Genomic DNA, 26507 nt, shown 5'->3' on the forward strand with positions numbered 1-26507 from the left:
AGTCGGGGAAGCTAAAAAACCACTCCATTCGCTGATCTGAGCTTTCCCTGAGGAGTTAGACCAAAGCTTATATCAGAATTGGCAAAAGAGCCCAATTCAGCCAGAAACGTAACTTTTGACCCAGAGCTCAGTTTCGAACCACATGCATATGTTAGTGGTTTCCTGAGTCGGGGAAGCTAAAAAACCACTCCATTCGCTGATCTGAGCTTTCCCTGAGGAGTTAGACCAAAGCTTATATCAGAATTGGAAAAAGAGCCCAATTCAGCCAGAAACGTAACTTTTGACCCAGAGCTCAGTTTCGAACCACATGCATATGTTAGTGGTGTCCTGAGTCGGGGAAGCTAAAAAACAACTCCATTCGCTGATCTGAGCTTTCCCTGAGGAGATACACCAAAGCTTATATCAGAATTGGAAAAAGAGCCCAATTCAGCCAGAAACGTAACTTTTGACCCAGAGCTCAGTTTCGAACCACATGCATATGTTAGTGGTGTCCTGAGTCGGGGAAGCTAAAAAACCACTCCATTCGCTGATCTGAGCTTTCCCTGAGGAGATATACCAAAGATAAAATCAGAATTGGCAAAAGATCCCAATTCAGCCAGAAACGTAACTTTTGACCCAGAGCTCAGTTTCGAACCACATGCATATGTTAGTGGTGTCCTGAGTCGGGGAAGCTAAAAAACCACTCCATTCGCTGATCTGAGCTTTCCCTGAGGAGTTACACCAAAGCTTATATCAGAATTGGCAAAAGAGCCCAATTCAGCCAGAAACGTAACTTTTGACCCAGAGCTCAGTTTCGAACCACATGCATATGTTAGTGGTGTCCTGAGTCGGGGAAGCTAAAAACAACTCCATTCGTTGATCTCAGCTTTCCCTCAGGAGAAACACCAAAGATAATATCAGAATTGGCAAAAGATCCCAATTCAGCCAGAAACGTATCTTTTGATCCAGAGCTCAGTTTCGAACCACATGCATATGTAAGTGGTGTCCTGAGTCGGGGAAGCTAAAAAACCACTCCATTCGCTGATCTGAGCTTTCCCTGAGGAGTTAGACCAAAGCTTATATCAGAATTGGCAAAAGATCCCAATTCAGCCAGAAACGTAACTTTTGACCCAGAGCTCAGTTTCGAACCACATGCATATGTTAGTGGTGTCCTGAGTCGGGGAAGCTAAAAAACCACTCCATTCGCTGATCTGAGCTTTCCCTGAGGAGATACACCAAAGCTTATATCAGAATTGGCAAAAGAGCCCAATTCAGCCAGAAACGTAATTTTTGACCCAGAGCTCAGTTTCGAACCACATGCATATGTTAGTGGTGTCCTGAGTCGGGGAAGCTAAAAAACCACTCCATTCGCTGATCTGAGCTTTCCCTGAGGAGATATACCAAAGATAAATTCAGAATTGGCAAAAGATCCCAATTCAGCCAGAAACGTAACTTTTGACCCAGAGCTCAGTTTCGAACCACATGCATATGTTAGTGGTGTCCTGAGTCGGGGAAGCTAAAAAACAACTCTATTCGTTGATCTGAGCTTTCCCTCAGGAGAAACACCAAAGATAATATCAGAATTGGCAAAAGATCCCAATTCAGCCAGAAACGTAACTTTTGACCCAGAGCTCAGTTTCGAACCACATGCATATGTAAGTGGTGTCCTGAGTCGGGGAAGCTAAAAAACAACTCCATTCGTTGATCTGAGCTTTCCCTCAGGAGAAACACCAAAGATAATATCAGAATTGGCAAAAGATCACAATTCAGCCAGAAATGTAACTTTTGACCCACAGCTCAGTTTCGAACCACATGCATATGTTAGTGGTGTCCCGAGTCGGGGAAGCTAAAAAACAACTCCATTCGTTGATCTGAGCTTTCCCTGAGGAGTTAGACCAAAGCTTATATCAGAACTGCCAAAAGATCCCAATTCAGCCAGAAACGTATCTTTTGATCCAGAGCTCAGTTTCGAACCACATGCATATGTAAGTGGTGTCCTGAGTCGGGGAAGCTAAAAAACCACTCCATTCGCTGATCTGAGCTTTCCCTGAGGAGTTACACCAAAGCTTATATCAGAATTGGCAAAAGAGCCCAATTCAGCCAGAAACGTAACTTTTGACCCAGAGCTCAGTTTCGAACCACATGCATATGTTAGTGGTGTCCTGAGTCGGGGAAGCTAAAAACAACTCCATTCGTTGATCTCAGCTTTCCCTCAGGAGAAACACCAAAGATAATATCAGAATTGGCAAAAGATCCCAATTCAGCCAGAAACGTATCTTTTGATCCAGAGCTCAGTTTCGAACCACATGCATATGTAAGTGGTGTCCTGAGTCGGGGAAGCTAAAAAACCACTCCATTCGCTGATCTGAGCTTTCCCTGAGGAGTTAGACCAAAGCTTATATCAGAATTGGCAAAAGATCCCAATTCAGCCAGAAACGTAACTTTTGACCCAGAGCTCAGTTTCGAACCACATGCATATGTTAGTGGTGTCCTGAGTCGGGGAAGCTAAAAAACCACTCCATTCGCTGATCTGAGCTTTCCCTGAGGAGATACACCAAAGCTTATATCAGAATTGGCAAAAGAGCCCAATTCAGCCAGAAACGTAATTTTTGACCCAGAGCTCAGTTTCGAACCACATGCATATGTTAGTGGTGTCCTGAGTCGGGGAAGCTAAAAAACCACTCCATTCGCTGATCTGAGCTTTCCCTGAGGAGATATACCAAAGATAAATTCAGAATTGGCAAAAGATCCCAATTCAGCCAGAAACGTAACTTTTGACCCAGAGCTCAGTTTCGAACCACATGCATATGTTAGTGGTGTCCTGAGTCGGGGAAGCTAAAAAACAACTCTATTCGTTGATCTGAGCTTTCCCTCAGGAGAAACACCAAAGATAATATCAGAATTGGCAAAAGATCCCAATTCAGCCAGAAACGTAACTTTTGACCCAGAGCTCAGTTTCGAACCACATGCATATGTAAGTGGTGTCCTGAGTCGGGGAAGCTAAAAAACAACTCCATTCGTTGATCTGAGCTTTCCCTCAGGAGAAACACCAAAGATAATATCAGAATTGGCAAAAGATCACAATTCAGCCAGAAATGTAACTTTTGACCCACAGCTCAGTTTCGAACCACATGCATATGTTAGTGGTGTCCCGAGTCGGGGAAGCTAAAAAACAACTCCATTCGTTGATCTGAGCTTTCCCTGAGGAGTTAGACCAAAGCTTATATCAGAACTGCCAAAAGATCCCAATTCAGCCAGAAACGTATCTTTTGATCCAGAGCTCAGTTTCGAACCACATGCATATGTAAGTGGTGTCCTGAGTCGGGGAAGCTAAAAAACCACTCCATTCGCTGATCTGAGCTTTCCCTGAGGAGTTAGACCAAAGCTTATATCAGAATTGGCAAAAGATCCCAATTCAGCCAGAAACGTAACTTTTGACCCAGAGCTCAGTTTCGAACCACATGCATATGTTAGTGGTGTCCTGAGTCGGGGAAGCTAAAAAACCACTCCATTCGCTGATCTGAGCTTTCCCTGAGGAGATACACCAAAGTTTATATCAGAATTGGCAAAAGAGCCCAATTCAGCCAGAAACGTAATTTTTGACCCAGAGCTCAGTTTCGAACCACATGCATATGTTCGTGGTGTCCTGAGTCGGGGAAGCTAAAAAACCACTCCATTCGCTGATCTGAGCTTTCCCTGAGGAGATATACCAAAGATAAATTCAGAATTGGCAAAAGATCCCAATTCAGCCAGAAACGTAACTTTTGACCCAGAGCTCAGTTTCGAACCACATGCATATGTTAGTGGTGTCCTGAGTCGGGGAAGCTAAAAAACAACTCTATTCGTTGATCTGAGCTTTCCCTCAGGAGAAACACCAAAGATAATATCAGAATTGGCAAAAGATCCCAATTCAGCCAGAAACGTAACTTTTGACCCAGAGCTCAGTTTCGAACCACATGCATATGTAAGTGGTGTCCTGAGTCGGGGAAGCTAAAAAACAACTCCATTCGTTGATCTGAGCTTTCCCTCAGGAGAAACACCAAAGATAATATCAGAATTGGCAAAAGATCACAATTCAGCCAGAAATGTAACTTTTGACCCACAGCTCAGTTTCGAACCACATGCATATGTTAGTGGTGTCCCGAGTCGGGGAAGCTAAAAAACAACTCCATTCGTTGATCTGAGCTTTCCCTGAGGAGTTAGACCAAAGCTTATATCAGAACTGCCAAAAGATCCCAATTCAGCCAGAAACGTAACTTTTGACCCAGAGCTCAGTTTCGAACCACATGCATATGTTAGTGGTGTCCTGAGTCGGGGAAGCTAAAAAACAACTCCATTCGTTGATCTGAGCTTTCCCTCAGGAGAAACACCAAAGATAATATCAGAATTGGCAAAAGATCCCAATTCAGCCAGAAACGTAACTTTTGACCCAGAGCTCAGTTTCGAACCACATGCATATGTTAGTGGTGTCCTGAGTCGGGGAAGCTAAAAAACCACTCCATTCGCTGATCTGAGCTTTCCCTGAGGAGATACACCAAAGCTTATATCAGAATTGGCAAAAGAGCCCAATTCAGCCAGAAACGTAACTTTTGACCCAGAGCTCAGTTTCGAACCACATGCATATGTTAGTGGTGTCCTGAGTTGGGGAAGCTAAAAAACCACTCCATTCGCTGATCTGAGCTTTCCCTGAGGAGATATACCAAAGATAAATTCAGAATTGGCAAAAGATCCCAATATAGCCAGAAACGTAACTTTTGACCCAGAGCTCAGTTTCGAACCACATGCATATGTTAGTGGTGTCCTGAGTCGGGGAAGCTAAAAAACAACTCTATTCGTTGATCTGAGCTTTCCCTCAGGAGAAACACCAAAGATAATATCAGAATTGGCAAAAGATCCCAATTCAGCCAGAAACGTAACTTTTGACCCAGAGCTCAGTTTCGAACCACATGCATATGTAAGTGGTGTCCTGAGTCGGGGAAGCTGAAAAACAACTCCATTCGTTGATCTGAGCTTTCCCTCAGGAGAAACACCAAAGATAATATCAGAATTGGCAAAAGATCACAATTCAGCCAGAAATGTAACTTTTGACCCACAGCTCAGTTTCGAACCACATGCATATGTTAGTGGTGTCCCGAGTCGGGGAAGCTAAAAAACAACTCCATTCGTTGATCTGAGCTTTCCCTGAGGAGTTAGACCAAAGCTTATATCAGAACTGCCAAAAGATCCCAATTCAGCCAGAAACGTAACTTTTGACCCAGAGCTCAGTTTCGAACCACATGCATATGTTAGTGGTGTCCTGAGTCGGGGAAGCTAAAAAACCACTCCATTCGCTGATCTGAGCTTTCCCTGAGGAGATATACCAAAGATAAAATCAGAATTGGCAAAAGATCCCAATTCAGCCAGAAACGTAACTTTTGACCCAGAGCTCAGTTTCGAACCACATGCATATGTTAGTGGTGTCCTGAGTCGGGGAAGCTAAAAAACAACTCCATTCGTTGATCTGAGCTTTCCCTCAGGAGAAACACCAAAGATAATATCAGAATTGGCAAAAGATCCCAATTCAGCCAGAAACGTAACTTTTGACCCAGAGCTCAGTTTCGAACCACATGCATATGTTAGTGGTGTCCTGAGTCGGGGAAGCTAAAAAACCACTCCATTCGCTGATCTGAGCTTTCCCTGAGGAGATACACCAAAGCTTATATCAGAATTGGCAAAAGAGCCCAATTCAGCCAGAAACGTAACTTTTGACCCAGAGCTCAGTTTCGAACCACATGCATATGTTAGTGGTGTCCTGAGTTGGGGAAGCTAAAAAACCACTCCATTCGCTGATCTGAGCTTTCCCTGAGGAGATATACCAAAGATAAATTCAGAATTGGCAAAAGATCCCAATATAGCCAGAAACGTAACTTTTGACCCAGAGCTCAGTTTCGAACCACATGCATATGTTAGTGGTGTCCTGAGTCGGGGAAGCTAAAAAACAACTCTATTCGTTGATCTGAGCTTTCCCTCAGGAGAAACACCAAAGATAATATCAGAATTGGCAAAAGATCCCAATTCAGCCAGAAACGTAACTTTTGACCCAGAGCTCAGTTTCGAACCACATGCATATGTAAGTGGTGTCCTGAGTCGGGGAAGCTAAAAAACAACTCCATTCGTTGATCTGAGCTTTCCCTCAGGAGAAACACCAAAGATAATATCAGAATTGGCAAAAGATCACAATTCAGCCAGAAATGTAACTTTTGACCCACAGCTCAGTTTCGAACCACATGCATATGTTAGTGGTGTCCCGAGTCGGGGAAGCTAAAAAACAACTCCATTCGTTGATCTGAGCTTTCCCTGAGGAGTTAGACCAAAGCTTATATCAGAACTGCCAAAAGATCCCAATTCAGCCAGAAACGTAACTTTTGACCCAGAGCTCAGTTTCGAACCACATGCATATGTTAGTGGTGTCCTGAGTCGGGGAAGCTAAAAAACAACTCCATTCGTTGATCTGAGCTTTCCCTCAGGAGAAACACCAAAGATAATATCAGAATTGGCAAAAGATCCCAATTCAGCCAGAAACGTAACTTTTGACCCAGAGCTCAGTTTCGAACCACATGCATATGTTAGTGGTGTCCTGAGTCGGGGAAGCTAAAAAACCACTCCATTCGCTGATCTGAGCTTTCCCTGAGGAGATACACCAAAGCTTATATCAGAATTGGCAAAAGAGCCCAATTCAGCCAGAAACGTAACTTTTGACCCAGAGCTCAGTTTCGAACCACATGCATATGTTAGTGGTGTCCTGAGTTGGGGAAGCTAAAAAACCACTCCATTCGCTGATCTGAGCTTTCCCTGAGGAGATATACCAAAGATAAATTCAGAATTGGCAAAAGATCCCAATATAGCCAGAAACGTAACTTTTGACCCAGAGCTCAGTTTCGAACCACATGCATATGTTAGTGGTGTCCTGAGTCGGGGAAGCTAAAAAACAACTCTATTCGTTGATCTGAGCTTTCCCTCAGGAGAAACACCAAAGATAATATCAGAATTGGCAAAAGATCCCAATTCAGCCAGAAACGTAACTTTTGACCCAGAGCTCAGTTTCGAACCACATGCATATGTAAGTGGTGTCCTGAGTCGGGGAAGCTAAAAAACAACTCCATTCGTTGATCTGAGCTTTCCCTCAGGAGAAACACCAAAGATAATATCAGAATTGGCAAAAGATCACAATTCAGCCAGAAATGTAACTTTTGACCCACAGCTCAGTTTCGAACCACATGCATATGTTAGTGGTGTCCCGAGTCGGGGAAGCTAAAAAACAACTCCATTCGTTGATCTGAGCTTTCCCTGAGGAGTTAGACCAAAGCTTATATCAGAACTGCCAAAAGATCCCAATTCAGCCAGAAACGTAACTTTTGACCCAGAGCTCAGTTTCGAACCACATGCATATGTTAGTGGTGTCCTGAGTCGGGGAAGCTAAAAAACAACTCCATTCGTTGATCTGAGCTTTCCCTCAGGAGAAACACCAAAGATAATATCAGAATTGGCAAAAGATCCCAATTCAGCCAGAAACGTAACTTTTGACCCAGAGCTCAGTTTCGAACCACATGCATATGTTAGTGGTGTCCTGAGTCGGGGAAGCTAAAAAACCACTCCATTCGCTGATCTGAGCTTTCCCTGAGGAGTTAGACCAAAGCTTATATCAGAATTGGCAAAAGAGCCCAATTCAGCCAGAAACGTAACTTTTGACCCAGAGCTCAGTTTCGAACCACATGCATATGTTAGTGGTGTCCTGAGTCGGGGAAGCTAAAAAACAACTCCATTCGTTGATCTGAGCTTTCCCTCAGGAGAAACACCAAAGATAATATCAGAATTGGCAAAAGATCCCAATTCAGCCAGAAACATATCTTTTGATCCAGAGCTCAGTTTCGAACCACATGCATATGTTAGTGGTGTCCTGAGTCGGGGAAGCTAAAAAACCACTCCATTCGCTGATCTGAGCTTTCCCTGAGTAGTTAGACCAAAGCTTATATCAGAATTGGCAAAAGAGCCCAATTCAGCCAGAAACGTAACTTTTGACCCAGAGCTCAGTTTCGAACCACATGCATATGTTAGTGGTGTCCTGAGTCGGGGAAGCTAAAAAACCACTCCATTCGCTGATCTGAGCTTTCCCTGAGGAGTTAGACCAAAGCTTATATCAGAATTGGCAAAAGAGCCCAATTCAGCCAGAAACGTAACTTTTGACCCAGAGCTCAGTTTGGAACCACAAGCATATGTTAGTGGTGTCCTGAGTCGGGGAAGCTAGAAAACCACTCCATTCGCTGATCTGAGCTTTCCCTGAGGAGATACACCAAAGCTTATATCAGAATTGGCAAAAGAGCCCAATTCAGCCAGAAACGTAACTTTTGACCCAGAGCTCAGTTTCGAACCACATGCATATGTTAGTGGTGTCCTGAGTCGGGGAAGCTAAAAAACCACTCCATTCGCTGATCTGAGCTTTCCCTGAGGAGATATACCAAAGATAAATTCAGAATTGGCAAAAGATCCCAATTCAGCCAGAAACGTAACTTTTGACCCAGAGCTCAGTTTCGAACCACATGCATATGTTAGTGGTGTCCTGAGTCGGGGAAGCTAAAAAACAACTCTATTCGTTGATCTGAGCTTTCCCTCAGGAGAAACACCAAAGATAATATCAGAATTGGCAAAAGATCCCAATTCAGCCAGAAACGTAACTTTTGACCCAGAGCTCAGTTTCGAACCACATGCATATGTAAGTGGTGTCCTGAGTCGGGGAAGCTAAAAAACAACTCCATTCGTTGATCTGAGCTTTCCCTCAGGAGAAACACCAAAGATAATATCAGAATTGGCAAAAGATCACAATTCAGCCAGAAACGTAACTTTTGACCCACAGCTCAGTTTCGAACCACATGCATATGTTAGTGGTGTCCCGAGTCGGGGAAGCTAAAAAACAACTCCATTCGTTGATCTGAGCTTTCCCTGAGGAGTTAGACCAAAGCTTATATCAGAACTGCCAAAAGATCCCAATTCAGCCAGAAACGTAACTTTTGACCCAGAGCTCAGTTTCGAACCACATGCATATGTTAGTGGTGTCCTGAGTCGGGGAAGCTAAAAAACAACTCCATTCGTTGATCTGAGCTTTCCCTCAGGAGAAACACCAAAGATAATATCAGAATTGGCAAAAGATCCCAATTCAGCCAGAAACGTAACTTTTGACCCAGAGCTCAGTTTCGAACCACATGCATATGTTAGTGGTGTCCTGAGTCGGGGAAGCTAAAAAACCACTCCATTCGCTGATCTGAGCTTTCCCTGAGGAGATACACCAAAGCTTATATCAGAATTGGCAAAAGAGCCCAATTCAGCCAGAAACGTAACTTTTGACCCAGAGCTCAGTTTCGAACCACATGCATATGTTAGTGGTGTCCTGAGTTGGGGAAGCTAAAAAACCACTCCATTCGCTGATCTGAGCTTTCCCTGAGGAGATATACCAAAGATAAATTCAGAATTGGCAAAAGATCCCAATATAGCCAGAAACGTAACTTTTGACCCAGAGCTCAGTTTCGAACCACATGCATATGTTAGTGGTGTCCTGAGTCGGGGAAGCTAAAAAACAACTCTATTCGTTGATCTGAGCTTTCCCTCAGGAGAAACACCAAAGATAATATCAGAATTGGCAAAAGATCCCAATTCAGCCAGAAACGTAACTTTTGACCCAGAGCTCAGTTTCGAACCACATGCATATGTAAGTGGTGTCCTGAGTCGGGGAAGCTAAAAAACAACTCCATTCGTTGATCTGAGCTTTCCCTCAGGAGAAACACCAAAGATAATATCAGAATTGGCAAAAGATCACAATTCAGCCAGAAATGTAACTTTTGACCCACAGCTCAGTTTCGAACCACATGCATATGTTAGTGGTGTCCCGAGTCGGGGAAGCTAAAAAACAACTCCATTCGTTGATCTGAGCTTTCCCTGAGGAGTTAGACCAAAGCTTATATCAGAACTGCCAAAAGATCCCAATTCAGCCAGAAACGTAACTTTTGACCCAGAGCTCAGTTTCGAACCACATGCATATGTTAGTGGTGTCCTGAGTCGGGGAAGCTAAAAAACAACTCCATTCGTTGATCTGAGCTTTCCCTCAGGAGAAACACCAAAGATAATATCAGAATTGGCAAAAGATCCCAATTCAGCCAGAAACGTAACTTTTGACCCAGAGCTCAGTTTCGAACCACATGCATATGTTAGTGGTGTCCTGAGTCGGGGAAGCTAAAAAACCACTCCATTCGCTGATCTGAGCTTTCCCTGAGGAGTTAGACCAAAGCTTATATCAGAATTGGCAAAAGAGCCCAATTCAGCCAGAAACGTAACTTTTGACCCAGAGCTCAGTTTCGAACCACATGCATATGTTAGTGGTGTCCTGAGTCGGGGAAGCTAAAAAACAACTCCATTCGTTGATCAGAGCTTTCCCTCAGGAGAAACACCAAAGATAATATCAGAATTGGCAAAAGATCCCAATTCAGCCAGAAACATATCTTTTGATCCAGAGCTCAGTTTCGAACCACATGCATATGTTAGTGGTGTCCTGAGTCGGGGAAGCTAAAAAACCACTCCATTCGCTGATCTGAGCTTTCCCTGAGTAGTTAGACCAAAGCTTATATCAGAATTGGCAAAAGAGCCCAATTCAGCCAGAAACGTAACTTTTGACCCAGAGCTCAGTTTCGAACCACATGCATATGTTAGTGGTGTCCTGAGTCGGGGAAGCTAAAAAACCACTCCATTCGCTGATCTGAGCTTTCCCTGAGGAGTTAGACCAAAGCTTATATCAGAATTGGCAAAAGAGCCCAATTCAGCCAGAAACGTAACTTTTGACCCAGAGCTCAGTTTGGAACCACAAGCATATGTTAGTGGTGTCCTGAGTCGGGGAAGCTAGAAAACCACTCCATTCGCTGATCTGAGCTTTCCCTGAGGAGATACACCAAAGCTTATATCAGAATTGGCAAAAGAGCCCAATTCAGCCAGAAACGTAACTTTTGACCCAGAGCTCAGTTTCGAACCACATGCATATGTTAGTGGTGTCCTGAGTCGGGGAAGCTAAAAAACCACTCCATTCGCTGATCTGAGCTTTCCCTGAGGAGATATACCAAAGATAAATTCAGAATTGGCAAAAGATCCCAATTCAGCCAGAAACGTAACTTTTGACCCAGAGCTCAGTTTCGAACCACATGCATATGTTAGTGGTGTCCTGAGTCGGGGAAGCTAAAAAACAACTCTATTCGTTGATCTGAGCTTTCCCTCAGGAGAAACACCAAAGATAATATCAGAATTGGCAAAAGATCCCAATTCAGCCAGAAACGTAACTTTTGACCCAGACCTCAGTTTCGAACCACATGCATATGTAAGTGGTGTCCTGAGTCGGGGAAGCTAAAAAACAACTCCATTCGTTGATCTGAGCTTTCCCTCAGGAGAAACACCAAAGATAATATCAGAATTGGCAAAAGATCACAATTCAGCCAGAAACGTAACTTTTGACCCACAGCTCAGTTTCGAACCACATGCATATGTTAGTGGTGTCCCGAGTCGGGGAAGCTAAAAAACAACTCCATTCGTTGATCTGAGCTTTCCCTGAGGAGTTAGACCAAAGCTTATATCAGAACTGCCAAAAGATCCCAATTCAGCCAGAAATGTAACTTTTGACCCAGAGCTCAGTTTCGAACCACATGCATATGTTAGTGGTGTCCTGAGTCGGGGAAGCTAAAAAACAACTCCATTCGTTGATCTGAGCTTTCCCTCAGGAGAAACACCAAAGATAATATCAGAATTGGCAAAAGATCCCAATTCAGCCAGAAACGTAACTTTTGACCCAGAGCTCAGTTTCGAACCACATGCATATGTTAGTGGTGTCCTGAGTCGGGGAAGCTAAAAAACCACTCCATTCGCTGATCTGAGCTTTCCCTGAGGAGATACACCAAAGCTTATATCAGAATTGGCAAAAGAGCCCAATTCAGCCAGAAACGTAACTTTTGACCCAGAGCTCAGTTTCGAACCACATGCATATGTTAGTGGTGTCCTGAGTCGGGGAAGCTAAAAAACAACTCCATTCGTTGATCTGAGCTTTCCCTCAGGAAAAACACCAAAGATAATATCAGAATTGGCAAAAGATCCCAATTCAGCCAGAAACGTAATTTTTGACCCAGAGCTCAGTTTCGAACCACATGCATATGTTAGTGGTGTCCTGAGTCGGGGAAGCTAAAAAACAACTCCATTCGCTGATCTGAGCTTTCCCTGAGGAGATACATCAAAGCTTATATCAGAATTGGAAAAAGAGCCCAATTCAGCCAGAAACGTAACTTTTGACCCAGAGCTCAGTTTCGAACCACATGCATATGTTAGTGGTGTCCTGAGTCGGGGAAGCTAAAAAACAACTCCATTCGTTGATCTGAGCTTTCCCTCAGGAAAAACACCAAAGATAATATCAGAATTGGCAAAAGATCCCAATTCAGCCAGAAACGTAATTTTTGACCCAGAGCTCAGTTTCGAACCACATGCATATGTTAGTGGTGTCCTGAGTCGGGGAAGCTAAAAAACAACTCCATTCGTTGATCTGAGCTTTCCCTCAGGAGAAACACCAAAGATAATATCAGAATTGGCAAAAGAGCCCAATTCAGCCAGAAACGTAACTTTTGACCCAGAGCTCAGTTTCGAACCACATGCATAAGTTAGTGGTGTCCTGAGTCGGGGAAGCTAAAAAACAACTCCATTCACTGATCTGAGCTTTCCCTGAGGAGTTAGACCAAAGATAAAATCAGAATTGGCAAAAGATCCCAATTCAGCCAGAAACATAACTTTTGACCCAGAGCTCAGTTTCGAACCACATGCATATGTTAGTGGTGTCCTGAGTCGGGGAAGCTAAAAAACCACTCCATTCGCTGATGTGAACTTTCCCTGAGGAGTTAGACCAAAGCTTATATCAGAACTGGCAAAAGATCCCAATTCAGCCAGAAACGTAACTTTTGACCCAGAGCTCAGTTTCGAACCACATGCTTATGTTAGTGGTGTCCTGAGTCGGGGAAGCTAAAAAACCACTCCTTTAGCTGATCTGAGCTTTCCCTGAGGAGATACACCAAAGCTTATATCAGAATTGGCAAAAGATCCCAATTCAGCCAGAAACTTAACTTTAGATCCAGAGCTCAGTTTCCAACCACATGCATATGTTAGTGGTGTCCTGAGTCGGGGAAGCTAAAAAAACACTCCATTCGCTGATCTGAGCTCTCCCTGAGGAGATACATCAAAGATAAAATCAGAATTTTCAAAAGAGTCCAATTCTGCCAGAAAGGTACCTTTTGACCCAGAGCTCAGTTTCGAACCACATGTATATGTTAGTGGTGTCCTGAGTCGGGGAAGCTAAAAAACAACTCCATTCACTGATCTGAGCTTTCCCTGAGGAGTTAGACCAAAGATAATATCAGAATTGGCAAAAGATCCCAATTCAGCCAGAAACGTAACTTTTGACCCAGAGCTCAGTTTCGAACCACATGCATATGTAAGTGGTGTCCTGAGTCGGGGAAGCTAAAAAACAACTCCATTCGTTGATCTGAGCTTTCCCTCAGGAGAAACACCAAAGATAATATCAGAATTGGCAAAAGATCACAATTCAGCCAGAAATGTAACTTTTGACCCACAGCTCAGTTTCGAACCACATGCATATGTTAGTGGTGTCCCGAGTCGGGGAAGCTAAAAAACAACTCCATTCGTTGATCTGAGCTTTCCCTGAGGAGTTAGACCAAAGCTTATATCAGAACTGCCAAAAGATCCCAATTCAGCCAGAAACGTAACTTTTGACCCAGAGCTCAGTTTCGAACCACATGCATATGTTAGTGGTGTCCTGAGTCGGGGAAGCTAAAAAACAACTCCATTCGTTGATCTGAGCTTTCCCTCAGGAGAAACACCAAAGATAATATCAGAATTGGCAAAAGATCCCAATTCAGCCAGAAACGTAACTTTTGACCCAGAGCTCAGTTTCGAACCACATGCATATGTTAGTGGTGTCCTGAGTCGGAGAAGCTAAAAAACCACTCCATTCGCTGATCTGAGCTTTCCCTGAGGAGTTAGACCAAAGCTTATATCAGAATTGGCAAAAGAGCCCAATTCAGCCAGAAACGTAACTTTTGACCCAGAGCTCAGTTTCGAACCACATGCATATGTTAGTGGTGTCCTGAGTCGGGGAAGCTAAAAAACAACTCCATTCGTTGATCTGAGCTTTCCCTCAGGAGAAACACCAAAGATAATATCAGAATTGGCAAAAGATCCCAATTCAGCCAGAAACGTATCTTTTGATCCAGAGCTCAGTTTCGAACCACATGCATATGTTAGTGGTGTCCTGAGTCGGGGAAGCTAAAAAACCACTCCATTCGCTGATCTGAGCTTTCCCTGAGTAGTTAGACCAAAGCTTATATCAGAATTGGCAAAAGAGCCCAATTCAGCCAGAAACGTAACTTTTGACCCAGAGCTCAGTTTCGAACCACATGCATATGTTAGTGGTGTCCTGAGTCGGGGAAGCTAAAAAACCACTCCATTCGCTGATCTGAGCTTTCCCTGAGGAGTTAGACCAAAGCTTATATCAGAATTGGCAAAAGAGCCCAATTCAGCCAGAAACGTAACTTTTGACCCAGAGCTCAGTTTGGAACCACAAGCATATGTTAGTGGTGTCCTGAGTCGGGGAAGCTAGAAAACCACTCCATTCGCTGATCTGAGCTTTCCCTGAGGAGATACACCAAAGCTTATATCAGAATTGGCAAAAGAGCCCAATTCAGCCAGAAACGTAACTTTTGACCCAGAGCTCAGTTTCGAACCACATGCATATGTTAGTGGTGTCCTGAGTCGGGGAAGCTAAAAAACCACTCCATTCGCTGATCTGAGCTTTCCCTGAGGAGATATACCAAAGATAAATTCAGAATTGGCAAAAGATCCCAATTCAGCCAGAAACGTAACTTTTGACCCAGAGCTCAGTTTCGAACCACATGCATATGTTAGTGGTGTCCTGAGTCGGGGAAGCTAAAAAACAACTCTATTCGTTGATCTGAGCTTTCCCTCAGGAGAAACACCAAAGATAATATCAGAATTGGCAAAAGATCCCAATTCAGCCAGAAACGTAACTTTTGACCCAGAGCTCAGTTTCGAACCACATGCATATGTAAGTGGTGTCCTGAGTCGGGGAAGCTAAAAAACAACTCCATTCGTTGATCTGAGCTTTCCCTCAGGAGAAACACCAAAGATAATATCAGAATTGGCAAAAGATCCCAATTCAGCCAGAAACGTATCTTTTGATCCAGAGCTCAGTTTCGAACCACATGCATATGTTAGTGGTGTCCTGAGTCGGGGAAGCTAAAAAACCACTCCATTCGCTGATCTGAGCTTTCCCTGAGTAGTTAGACCAAAGCTTATATCAGAATTGGCAAAAGAGCCCAATTCAGCCAGAAACGTAACTTTTGACCCAGAGCTCAGTTTCGAACCACATGCATATGTTAGTGGTGTCCTGAGTCGGGGAAGCTAAAAAACCACTCCATTCGCTGATCTGAGCTTTCCCTGAGGAGTTAGACCAAAGCTTATATCAGAATTGGCAAAAGAGCCCAATTCAGCCAGAAACGTAACTTTTGACCCAGAGCTCAGTTTGGAACCACAAGCATATGTTAGTGGTGTCCTGAGTCGGGGAAGCTAGAAAACCACTCCATTCGCTGATCTGAGCTTTCCCTGAGGAGATACACCAAAGCTTATATCAGAATTGGCAAAAGAGCCCAATTCAGCCAGAAACGTAACTTTTGACCCAGAGCTCAGTTTCGAACCACATGCATATGTTAGTGGTGTCCTGAGTCGGGGAAGCTAAAAAACCACTCCATTCGTTGATCTGAGCTTTCCCTCAGGAGAAACACCAAAGATAATATCAGAATTGGCAAAAGATCCCAATTCAGCCAGAAACGTATCTTTTGATCCAGAGCTCAGTTTCGAACCACATGCATATGTTAGTGGTGTCCTGAGTCGGGGAAGCTAAAAAACCACTCCATTCGCTGATCTGAGCTTTCCCTGAGTAGTTAGACCAAAGCTTATATCAGAATTGGCAAAAGAGCCCAATTCAGCCAGAAACGTAACTTTTGACCCAGAGCTCAGTTTCGAACCACATGCATATGTTAGTGGTGTCCTGAGTCGGGGAAGCTAAAAAACCACTCCATTCGCTGATCTGAGCTTTCCCTGAGGAGTTAGACCAAAGCTTATATCAGAATTGGCAAAAGAGCCCAATTCAGCCAGAAACGTAACTTTTGACCCAGAGCTCAGTTTGGAACCACAAGCATATGTTAGTGGTGTCCTGAGTCGGGGAAGCTAGAAAACCACTCCATTCGCTGATCTGAGCTTTCCCTGAGGAGATACACCAAAGCTTATATCAGAATTGGCAAAAGAGCCCAATTCAGCCAGAAACGTAACTTTTGACCCAGAGCTCAGTTTCGAACCACATGCATATGTTAGTGGTGTCCTGAGTCGGGGAAGCTAAAAAACCACTCCATTCGCTGATCTGAGCTTTCCCTGAGGAGATATACCAAAGATAAATTCAGAATTGGCAAAAGATCCCAATTCAGCCAGAAACGTAACTTTTGACCCAGAGCTCAGTTTCGAACCACATGCATATGTTAGTGGTGTCCTGAGTCGGGGAAGCTAAAAAACAACTCTATTCGTTGATCTGAGCTTTCCCTCAGGAGAAACACCAAAGATAATATCAGAATTGGCAAAAGATCCCAATTCAGCCAGAAACGTAACTTTTGACCCAGAGCTCAGTTTCGAACCACATGCATATGTAAGTGGTGTCCTGAGTCGGGGAAGCTAAAAAACAACTCCATTCGTTGATCTGAGCTTTCCCTCAGGAGAAACACCAAAGATAATATCAGAATTGGCAAAAGATCCCAATTCAGCCAAAAACGTAACTTTTGACCCAGAGCTCAGTTTCGAACCACATGCATATGTTAGTGGTGTCCTGAGTCGGGGAAGCTAAAAAACCACTCCATTCGCTGATCTGAGCTTTCCCTGAGGAGTTAGACCAAAGCTTATATCAGAATTGGCAAAAGAGCCCAGTTCAGCCAGAAACGTAACTTTTGACCCAGAGCTCAGTTTCGAACCACATGCATATGTTAGTGGTGTCCTGAGTCGGGGAAGCTAAAAAAACCACTCCATTCGCTGATCTGAGCTTTCCCTGAGGAGATACATCAAAGCTTATATCAGAATTGGAAAAAGAGCCCAATTCAGCCAGAAACGTAACTTTTGACCCAGAGCTCAGTTTCGAACCACATGCATATGTTAGTGGTGTCCTGAGTCGGGGAAGCTAAAAAACAACTCCATTCGTTGATCTGAGCTTTCCCTCAGGAAAAACACCAAAGATAATATCAGAATTGGCAAAAGATCCCAATTCAGCCAGAAACGTAATTTTTGACCCAGAGCTCAGTTTCGAACCACATGCATATGTTAGTGGTGTCCTGAGTCGGGGAAGCTAAAAAACAACTCCATTCGTTGATCTGAGCTTTCCCTCAGGAGAAACACCAAAGATAATATCAGAATTGGCAAAAGAGCCCAATTCAGCCAGAAACGTAACTTTTGACCCAGAGCTCAGTTTCGAACCACATGCATATGTTAGTGGTGTCCTGAGTCGGGGAAGCTAAAAAACAACTCCATTCGTTGATCTGAGCTTTCCCTCAGGAGAAACACCAAAGATAATATCAGAATTGGCAAAAGAGCCCAATTCAGCCAGAAACGTAACTTTTGACCCAGAGCTCAGTTTCGAACCACATGCATAAGTTAGTGGTGTCCTGAGTCGGGGAAGCTAAAAAACAACTCCATTCGCTGATCTGAGCTTTCCCTGAGGAGATACACGAAAGATAATATCAGAATTGGCAAAAGATCCCAATTCAGCCAGAAACATAACTTTTGACCTAGAGCTCAGTTTCGAACCACATGCATAAGTTAGTGGTGTCCTGAGTCGGGGAAGCTAAAAAACAACTCCATTCACTGATCTGAGCTTTCCCTGAGGAGTTAGACCAAAGATAAAATCAGAATTGGCAAAAGATCCCAATTCAGCCAGAAACATAACTTTTGACCCAGAGCTCAGTTTCGAACCACATGCATATGTTAGTGGTGTCCTGAGTCGGGGAAGCTAAAAAACCACTCCATTCGCTGATGTGAACTTTCCCTGAGGAGTTAGACCAAAGCTTATATCAGAACTGGCAAAAGATCCCAATTCAGCCAGAAACGTAACTTTTGACCCAGAGCTCAGTTTCGAACCACATGCTTATGTTAGTGGTGTCCTGAGTCGGGGAAGCTAAAAAACCACTCTTTAGCTGATCTGAGCTTTCCCTGAGGAGATACACCAAAGCTTATATCAGAATTGGCAAAAGATCCCAATTCAGCCAGAAACTTAACTTTAGATCCAGAGCTCAGTTTCCAACCACATGCATATGTTAGTGGTGTCCTGAGTCGGGGAAGCTAAAAAAACACTCCTTTCGCTGATCTGAGCTCTCCCTGAGGAGATACATCAAAGATAAAATCAGAATTTTCAAAAGAGTCCAATTCTGCCAGAAAGGTACCTTTTGACCCAGAGCTCAGTTTCGAACCACATGTATATGTTAGTGGTGTCCTGAGTCGGGGAAGCTAAAAAACAACTCCATTCACTGATCTGAGCTTTCCCTGAGGAGTTAGACGAAAGATAATATCAGAATTGGCAAAAGATCCCAATTCAGCCAGAAACGTAACTTTTGACCCAGAGCTCAGTTTCGAACCACATGCATATGTAAGTGGTGTCCTGAGTCGGGGAAGCTAAAAAACAACTCCATTCGTTGATCTGAGCTTTCCCTCAGGAGGAACACCAAAGATAATATCAGAATTGGCAAAAGATCACAATTCAGCCAGAAATGTAACTTTTGACCCACAGCTCAGTTTCGAACCACATGCATATGTTAGTGGTGTCCCGAGTCGGGGAAGCTAAAAAACAACTCCATTCGTTGATCTGAGCTTTCCCTGAGGAGTTAGACCAAAGCTTATATCAGAACTGCCAAAAGATCCCAATTCAGCCAGAAACGTAACTTTTGACCCAGAGCTCAGTTTCGAACCACATGCATATGTTAGTGGTGTCCTGAGTCGGGGAAGCTAAAAAACAACTCCATTCGTTGATCTGAGCTTTCCCTCAGGAGAAACACCAAAGATAATATCAGAATTGGCAAAAGATCCCAATTCAGCCAGAAACGTAACTTTTGACCCAGAGCTCAGTTTCGAACCACATGCATATGTTAGTGGTGTCCTGAGTCGGGGAAGCTAAAAAACCACTCCATTCGCTGATCTGAGCTTTCCCTGAGGAGTTAGACCAAAGCTTATATCAGAATTGGCAAAAGAGCCCAATTCAGCCAGAAACGTAACTTTTGACCCAGAGCTCAGTTTGGAACCACAAGCATATGTTAGTGGTGTCCTGAGTCGGGGAAGCTAGAAAACCACTCCATTCGCTGATCTGAGCTTTCCCTGAGGAGATACACCAAAGCTTATATCAGAATTGGCAAAAGAGCCCAATTCAGCCAGAAACGTAACTTTTGACCCAGAGCTCAGTTTCGAACCACATGCATATGTTAGTGGTGTCCTGAGTCGGGGAAGCTAAAAAACCACTCCATTCGCTGATCTGAGCTTTCCCTGAGGAGATATACCAAAGATAAATTCAGAATTGGCAAAAGATCCCAATTCAGCCAGAAACGTAACTTTTGACCCAGAGCTCAGTTTCGAACCACATGCATATGTTAGTGGTGTCCTGAGTCGGGGAAGCTAAAAAACCACTCCATTCGCTGATCTGAGCTTTCCCTGAGGAGTTAGACCAAAGCTTATATCAGAATTGGCAAAAGAGCCCAATTCAGCCAGAAACGTAACTTTTGACCCAGAGCTCAGTTTGGAACCACAAGCATATGTTAGTGGTGTCCTGAGTCGGGGAAGCTAGAAAACCACTCCATTCGCTGATCTGAGCTTTCCCTGAGGAGATACACCAAAGCTTATATCAGAATTGGCAAAAGAGCCCAATTCAGCCAGAAACGTAACTTTTGACCCAGAGCTCAGTTTCGAACCACATGCATATGTTAGTGGTGTCCTGAGTCGGGGAAGCTAAAAAACCACTCCATTCGCTGATCTGAGCTTTCCCTGAGGAGATATACCAAAGATAAATTCAGAATTGGCAAAAGATCCCAATTCAGCCAGAAACGTAACTTTTGACCCAGAGCTCAGTTTGGAACCACAAGCATATGTTAGTGGTGTCCTGAGTCGGGGAAGCTAGAAAACCACTCCATTCGCTGATCTGAGCTTTCCCTGAGGAGATACACCAAAGCTTATATCAGAATTGGCAAAAGAGCCCAATTCAGCCAGAAACGTAACTTTTGACCCAGAGCTCAGTTTCGAACCACATGCATATGTTAGTGGTGTCCTGAGTCGGGGAAGCTAAAAAACCACTCCATTCGCTGATCTGAGCTTTCCCTGAGGAGATATACCAAAGATAAATTCAGAATTGGCAAAAGATCCCAATTCAGCCAGAAACGTAACTTTTGACCCAGAGCTCAGTTTCGAACCACATGCATATGTTAGTGGTGTCCTGAGTCGGGGAAGCTAAAAAACAACTCTATTCGTTGATCTGAGCTTTCCCTCAGGAGAAACACCAAAGATAATATCAGAATTGGCAAAAGATCCCAATTCAGCCAGAAACGTAACTTTTGACCCAGAGCTCAGTTTCGAACCACATGCATATGTAAGTGGTGTCCTGAGTCGGGGAAGCTAAAAAACAACTCCATTCGTTGATCTGAGCTTTCCCTCAGGAGAAACACCAAAGATAATATCAGAATTGGCAAAAGATCACAATTCAGCCAGAAACGTAACTTTTGACCCACAGCTCAGTTTCGAACCACATGCATATGTTAGTGGTGTCCCGAGTCGGGGAAGCTAAAAAACAACTCCATTCGTTGATCTGAGCTTTCCCTGAGGAGTTAGACCAAAGCTTATATCAGAACTGCCAAAAGATCCCAATTCAGCCAGAAACGTAACTTTTGACCCAGAGCTCAGTTTCGAACCACATGCATATGTTAGTGGTGTCCTGAGTCGGGGAAGCTAAAAAACAACTCCATTCGTTGATCTGAGCTTTCCCTCAGGAGAAACACCAAAGATAATATCAGAATTGGCAAAAGATCCCAATTCAGCCAAAAACGTAACTTTTGACCCAGAGCTCAGTTTCGAACCACATGCATATGTTAGTGGTGTCCTGAGTCGGGGAAGCTAAAAAACCACTCCATTCGCTGATCTGAGCTTTCCCTGAGGAGTTAGACCAAAGCTTATATCAGAATTGGCAAAAGAGCCCAGTTCAGCCAGAAACGTAACTTTTGACCCAGAGCTCAGTTTCGAACCACATGCATATGTTAGTGGTGTCCTGAGTCGGGGAAGCTAAAAAACAACTCCATTCGTTGATCTGAGCTTTCCCTCAGGAAAAACACCAAAGATAATATCAGAATTGGCAAAAGATCCCAATTCAGCCAGAAACGTAATTTTTGACCCAGAGCTCAGTTTCGAACCACATGCATATGTTAGTGGTGTCCTGAGTCGGGGAAGCTAAAAAACAACTCCATTCGTTGATCTGAGCTTTCCCTCAGGAGAAACACCAAAGATAATATCAGAATTGGCAAAAGAGCCCAATTCAGCCAGAAACGTAACTTTTGACCCAGAGCTCAGTTTCGAACCACATGCATATGTTAGTGGTGTCCTGAGTCGGGGAAGCTAAAAAAACCACTCCATTCGCTGATCTGAGCTTTCCCTGAGGAGATACATCAAAGCTTATATCAGAATTGGAAAAAGAGCCCAATTCAGCCAGAAACGTAACTTTTGACCCAGAGCTCAGTTTCGAACCACATGCATATGTTAGTGGTGTCCTGAGTCGGGGAAGCTAAAAAACAACTCCATTCGTTGATCTGAGCTTTCCCTCAGGAAAAACACCAAAGATAATATCAGAATTGGCAAAAGATCCCAATTCAGCCAGAAACGTAATTTTTGACCCAGAGCTCAGTTTCGAACCACATGCATATGTTAGTGGTGTCCTGAGTCGGGGAAGCTAAAAAACAACTCCATTCGTTGATCTGAGCTTTCCCTCAGGAGAAACACCAAAGATAATATCAGAATTGGCAAAAGAGCCCAATTCAGCCAGAAACGTAACTTTTGACCCAGAGCTCAGTTTCGAACCACATGCATATGTTAGTGGTGTCCTGAGTCGGGGAAGCTAAAAAACAACTCCATTCGTTGATCTGAGCTTTCCCTCAGGAGAAACACCAAAGATAATATCAGAATTGGCAAAAGAGCCCAATTCAGCCAGAAACGTAACTTTTGACCCAGAGCTCAGTTTCGAACCACATGCATAAGTTAGTGGTGTCCTGAGTCGGGGAAGCTAAAAAACAACTCCATTCGCTGATCTGAGCTTTCCCTGAGGAGATACACGAAAGATAATATCAGAATTGGCAAAAGATCCCAATTCAGCCAGAAACATAACTTTTGACCTAGAGCTCAGTTTCGAACCACATGCATAAGTTAGTGGTGTCCTGAGTCGGGGAAGCTAAAAAACAACTCCATTCACTGATCTGAGCTTTCCCTGAGGAGTTAGACCAAAGATAAAATCAGAATTGGCAAAAGATCCCAATTCAGCCAGAAACATAACTTTTGACCCAGAGCTCAGTTTCGAACCACATGCATATGTTAGTGGTGTCCTGAGTCGGGGAAGCTAAAAAACCACTCCATTCGCTGATGTGAACTTTCCCTGAGGAGTTAGACCAAAGCTTATATCAGAACTGGCAAAAGATCCCAATTCAGCCAGAAACGTAACTTTTGACCCAGAGCTCAGTTTCGAACCACATGCTTATGTTAGTGGTGTCCTGAGTCGGGGAAGCTAAAAAACCACTCTTTAGCTGATCTGAGCTTTCCCTGAGGAGATACACCAAAGCTTATATCAGAATTGGCAAAAGATCCCAATTCAGCCAGAAACTTAACTTTAGATCCAGAGCTCAGTTTCCAACCACATGCATATGTTAGTGGTGTCCTGAGTCGGGGAAGCTAAAAAAACACTCCATTCGCTGATCTGAGCTCTCCCTGAGGAGATACATCAAAGATAAAATCAGAATTTTCAAAAGAGTCCAATTCTGCCAGAAAGGTACCTTTTGACCCAGAGCTCAGTTTCGAACCACATGTATATGTTAGTGGTGTCCTGAGTCGGGGAAGCTAAAAAACAACTCCATTCACTGATCTGAGCTTTCCCTGAGGAGTTAGACCAAAGATAATATCAGAATTGGCAAAAGATCCCAATTCAGCCAGAAACGTAACTTTTGACCCAGAGCTCAGTTTCGAACCACATGCATATGTAAGTGGTGTCCTGAGTCGGGGAAGCTAAAAAACAACTCCATTCGTTGATCTGAGCTTTCCCTCAGGAGAAACACCAAAGATAATATCAGAATTGGCAAAAGATCACAATTCAGCCAGAAATGTAACTTTTGACCCACAGCTCAGTTTCGAACCACATGCATATGTTAGTGGTGTCCCGAGTCGGGGAAGCTAAAAAACAACTCCATTCGTTGATCTGAGCTTTCCCTGAGGAGTTAGACCAAAGCTTATATCAGAACTGCCAAAAGATCCCAATTCAGCCAGAAACGTAACTTTTGACCCAGAGCTCAGTTTCGAACCACATGCATATGTTAGTGGTGTCCTGAGTCGGGGAAGCTAAAAAACAACTCCATTCGTTGATCTGAGCTTTCCCTCAGGAGAAACACCAAAGATAATATCAGAATTGGCAAAAGATCCCAATTCAGCCAGAAACGTAACTTTTGACCCAGAGCTCAGTTTCGAACCACATGCATATGTTAGTGGTGTCCTGAGTCGGGGAAGCTAAAAAACCACTCCATTCGCTGATCTGAGCTTTCCCTGAGGAGTTAGACCAAAGCTTATATCAGAATTGGCAAAAGAGCCCAATTCAGCCAGAAACGTAACTTTTGACCCAGAGCTCAGTTTCGAACCACATGCATATGTTAGTGGTGTCCTGAGTCGGGAAAGCTAAAAAAACAACTCCATTCGTTGATCTGAGCTTTCCCTCAGGAGAAACACCAAAGATAATATCAGAATTGGCAAAAGATCCCAATTCAGCCAGAAACGTATCTTTTGATCCAGAGCTCAGTTTCGAACCACATGCATATGTTAGTGGTGTCCTGAGTCGGGGAAGCTAAAAAACCACTCCATTCGCTGATCTGAGCTTTCCCTGAGTAGTTAGACCAAAGCTTATATCAGAATTGGCAAAAGAGCCCAATTCAGCCAGAAACGTAACTTTTGACCCAGAGCTCAGTTTCGAACCACATGCATATGTTAGTGGTGTCCTGAGTCGGGGAAGCTAAAAAACCACTCCATTCGCTGATCTGAGCTTTCCCTGAGGAGTTAGACCAAAGCTTATATCAGAATTGGCAAAAGAGCCCAATTCAGCCAGAAACGTAACTTTTGACCCAGAGCTCAGTTTGGAACCACAAGCATATGTTAGTGGTGTCCTGAGTCGGGGAAGCTAAAAAACAACTCTATTCGTTGATCTGAGCTTTCCCTCAGGAGAAACACCAAAGATAATATCAGAATTGGCAAAAGATCCCAATTCAGCCAGAAACGTAACTTTTGACCCAGAGCTCAGTTTCGAACCACATGCATATGTAAGTGGTGTCCTGAGTCGGGGAAGCTAAAAAACAACTCCATTCGTTGATCTGAGCTTTCCCTCAGGAGAAACACCAAAGATAATATCAGAATTGGCAAAAGATCCCAATTCAGCCAGAAACGTATCTTTTGATCCAGAGCTCAGTTTCGAACCACATGCATATGTTAGTGGTGTCCTGAGTCGGGGAAGCTAAAAAACCACTCCATTCGCTGATCTGAGCTTTCCCTGAGTAGTTAGACCAAAGCTTATATCAGAATTGGCAAAAGAGCCCAATTCAGCCAGAAACGTAACTTTTGACCCAGAGCTCAGTTTCGAACCACATGCATACGTTAGTGGTGTCCTGAGTCGGGGAAGCTAAAAAACCACTCCATTCGCTGATCTGAGCTTTCCCTGAGGAGTTAGACCAAAGCTTATATCAGAATTGGGAAAAGAGCCCAATTCAGCCAGAAACGTAACTTTTGACCCAGAGCTCAGTTTGGAACCACAAGCATATGTTAGTGGTGTCCTGAGTCGGGGAAGCTAGAAAACCACTCCATTCGCTGATCTGAGCTTTCCCTGAGGAGATACACCAAAGCTTATATCAGAATTGGCAAAAGAGCCCAATTCAGCCAGAAACGTAACTTTTGACCCAGAGCTCAGTTTCGAACCACATGCATATGTTAGTGGTGTCCTGAGTCGGGGAAGCTAAAAAACCACTGCATTCGCTGATCTGAGCTTTCCCTGAGGAGACATACCAAAGATAAATTCAGAATTGGCAAAAGATCCCAATTCAGCCAGAAACGTAACTTTTGACCCAGAGCTCAGTTTCGAACCACATGCATATGTTAGTGGTGTCCTGAGTCGGGGAAGCTAAAAAACAACTCTATTCGTTGATCTGAGCTTTCCCTCAGGAGAAACACCAAAGATAATATCAGAATTGGCAAAAGATCCCAATTCAGCCAGAAACGTAACTTTTGACCCAGAGCTCAGTTTCGAACCACATGCATATGTAAGTGGTGTCCTGAGTCGGGGAAGCTAAAAAACAACTCCATTCGTTGATCTGAGCTTTCCCTCAGGAGAAACACCAAAGATAATATCAGAATTGGCAAAAGATCACAATTCAGCCAGAAACGTAACTTTTGACCCACAGCTCAGTTTCGAACCACATGCATATGTTAGTGGTGTCCCGAGTCGGGGAAGCTAAAAAACAACTCCATTCGTTGATCTGAGCTTTCCCTGAGGAGTTAGACCAAAGCTTATATCAGAACTGCCAAAAGATCCCAATTCAGCCAGAAACGTAACTTTTGACCCAGAGCTCAGTTTCGAACCACATGCATATGTTAGTGGTGTCCTGAGTCGGGGGAGCTAAAAAACAACTCCATTCGTTGATCTGAGCTTTCCCTCAGGAGAAACACCAAAGATAATATCAGAATTGGCAAAAGATCCCAATTCAGCCAAAAACGTAACTTTTGACCCAGAGCTCAGTTTCGAACCACATGCATATGTTAGTGGTGTCCTGAGTCGGGGAAGCTAAAAAACCACTCCATTCGCTGATCTGAGCTTTCCCTGAGGAGTTAGACCAAAGCTTATATCAGAATTGGCAAAAGAGCCCAGTTCAGCCAGAAACGTAACTTTTGACCCAGAGCTCAGTTTCGAACCACATGCATATGTTAGTGGTGTCCTGAGTCGGGGAAGCTAAAAAACCACTCCATTCGCTGATCTGAGCTTTCCCTGAGGAGACATACCAAAGATAAATTCAGAATTGGCAAAAGATCCCAATTCAGCCAGAAAC

This window comes from Natrix helvetica (genome assembly GCF_964273705.1).
Source record: "Natrix helvetica genome assembly, chromosome: 6".
NCBI classification, from domain to species: Eukaryota; Metazoa; Chordata; class Lepidosauria; order Squamata; family Natricidae; genus Natrix; species Natrix helvetica.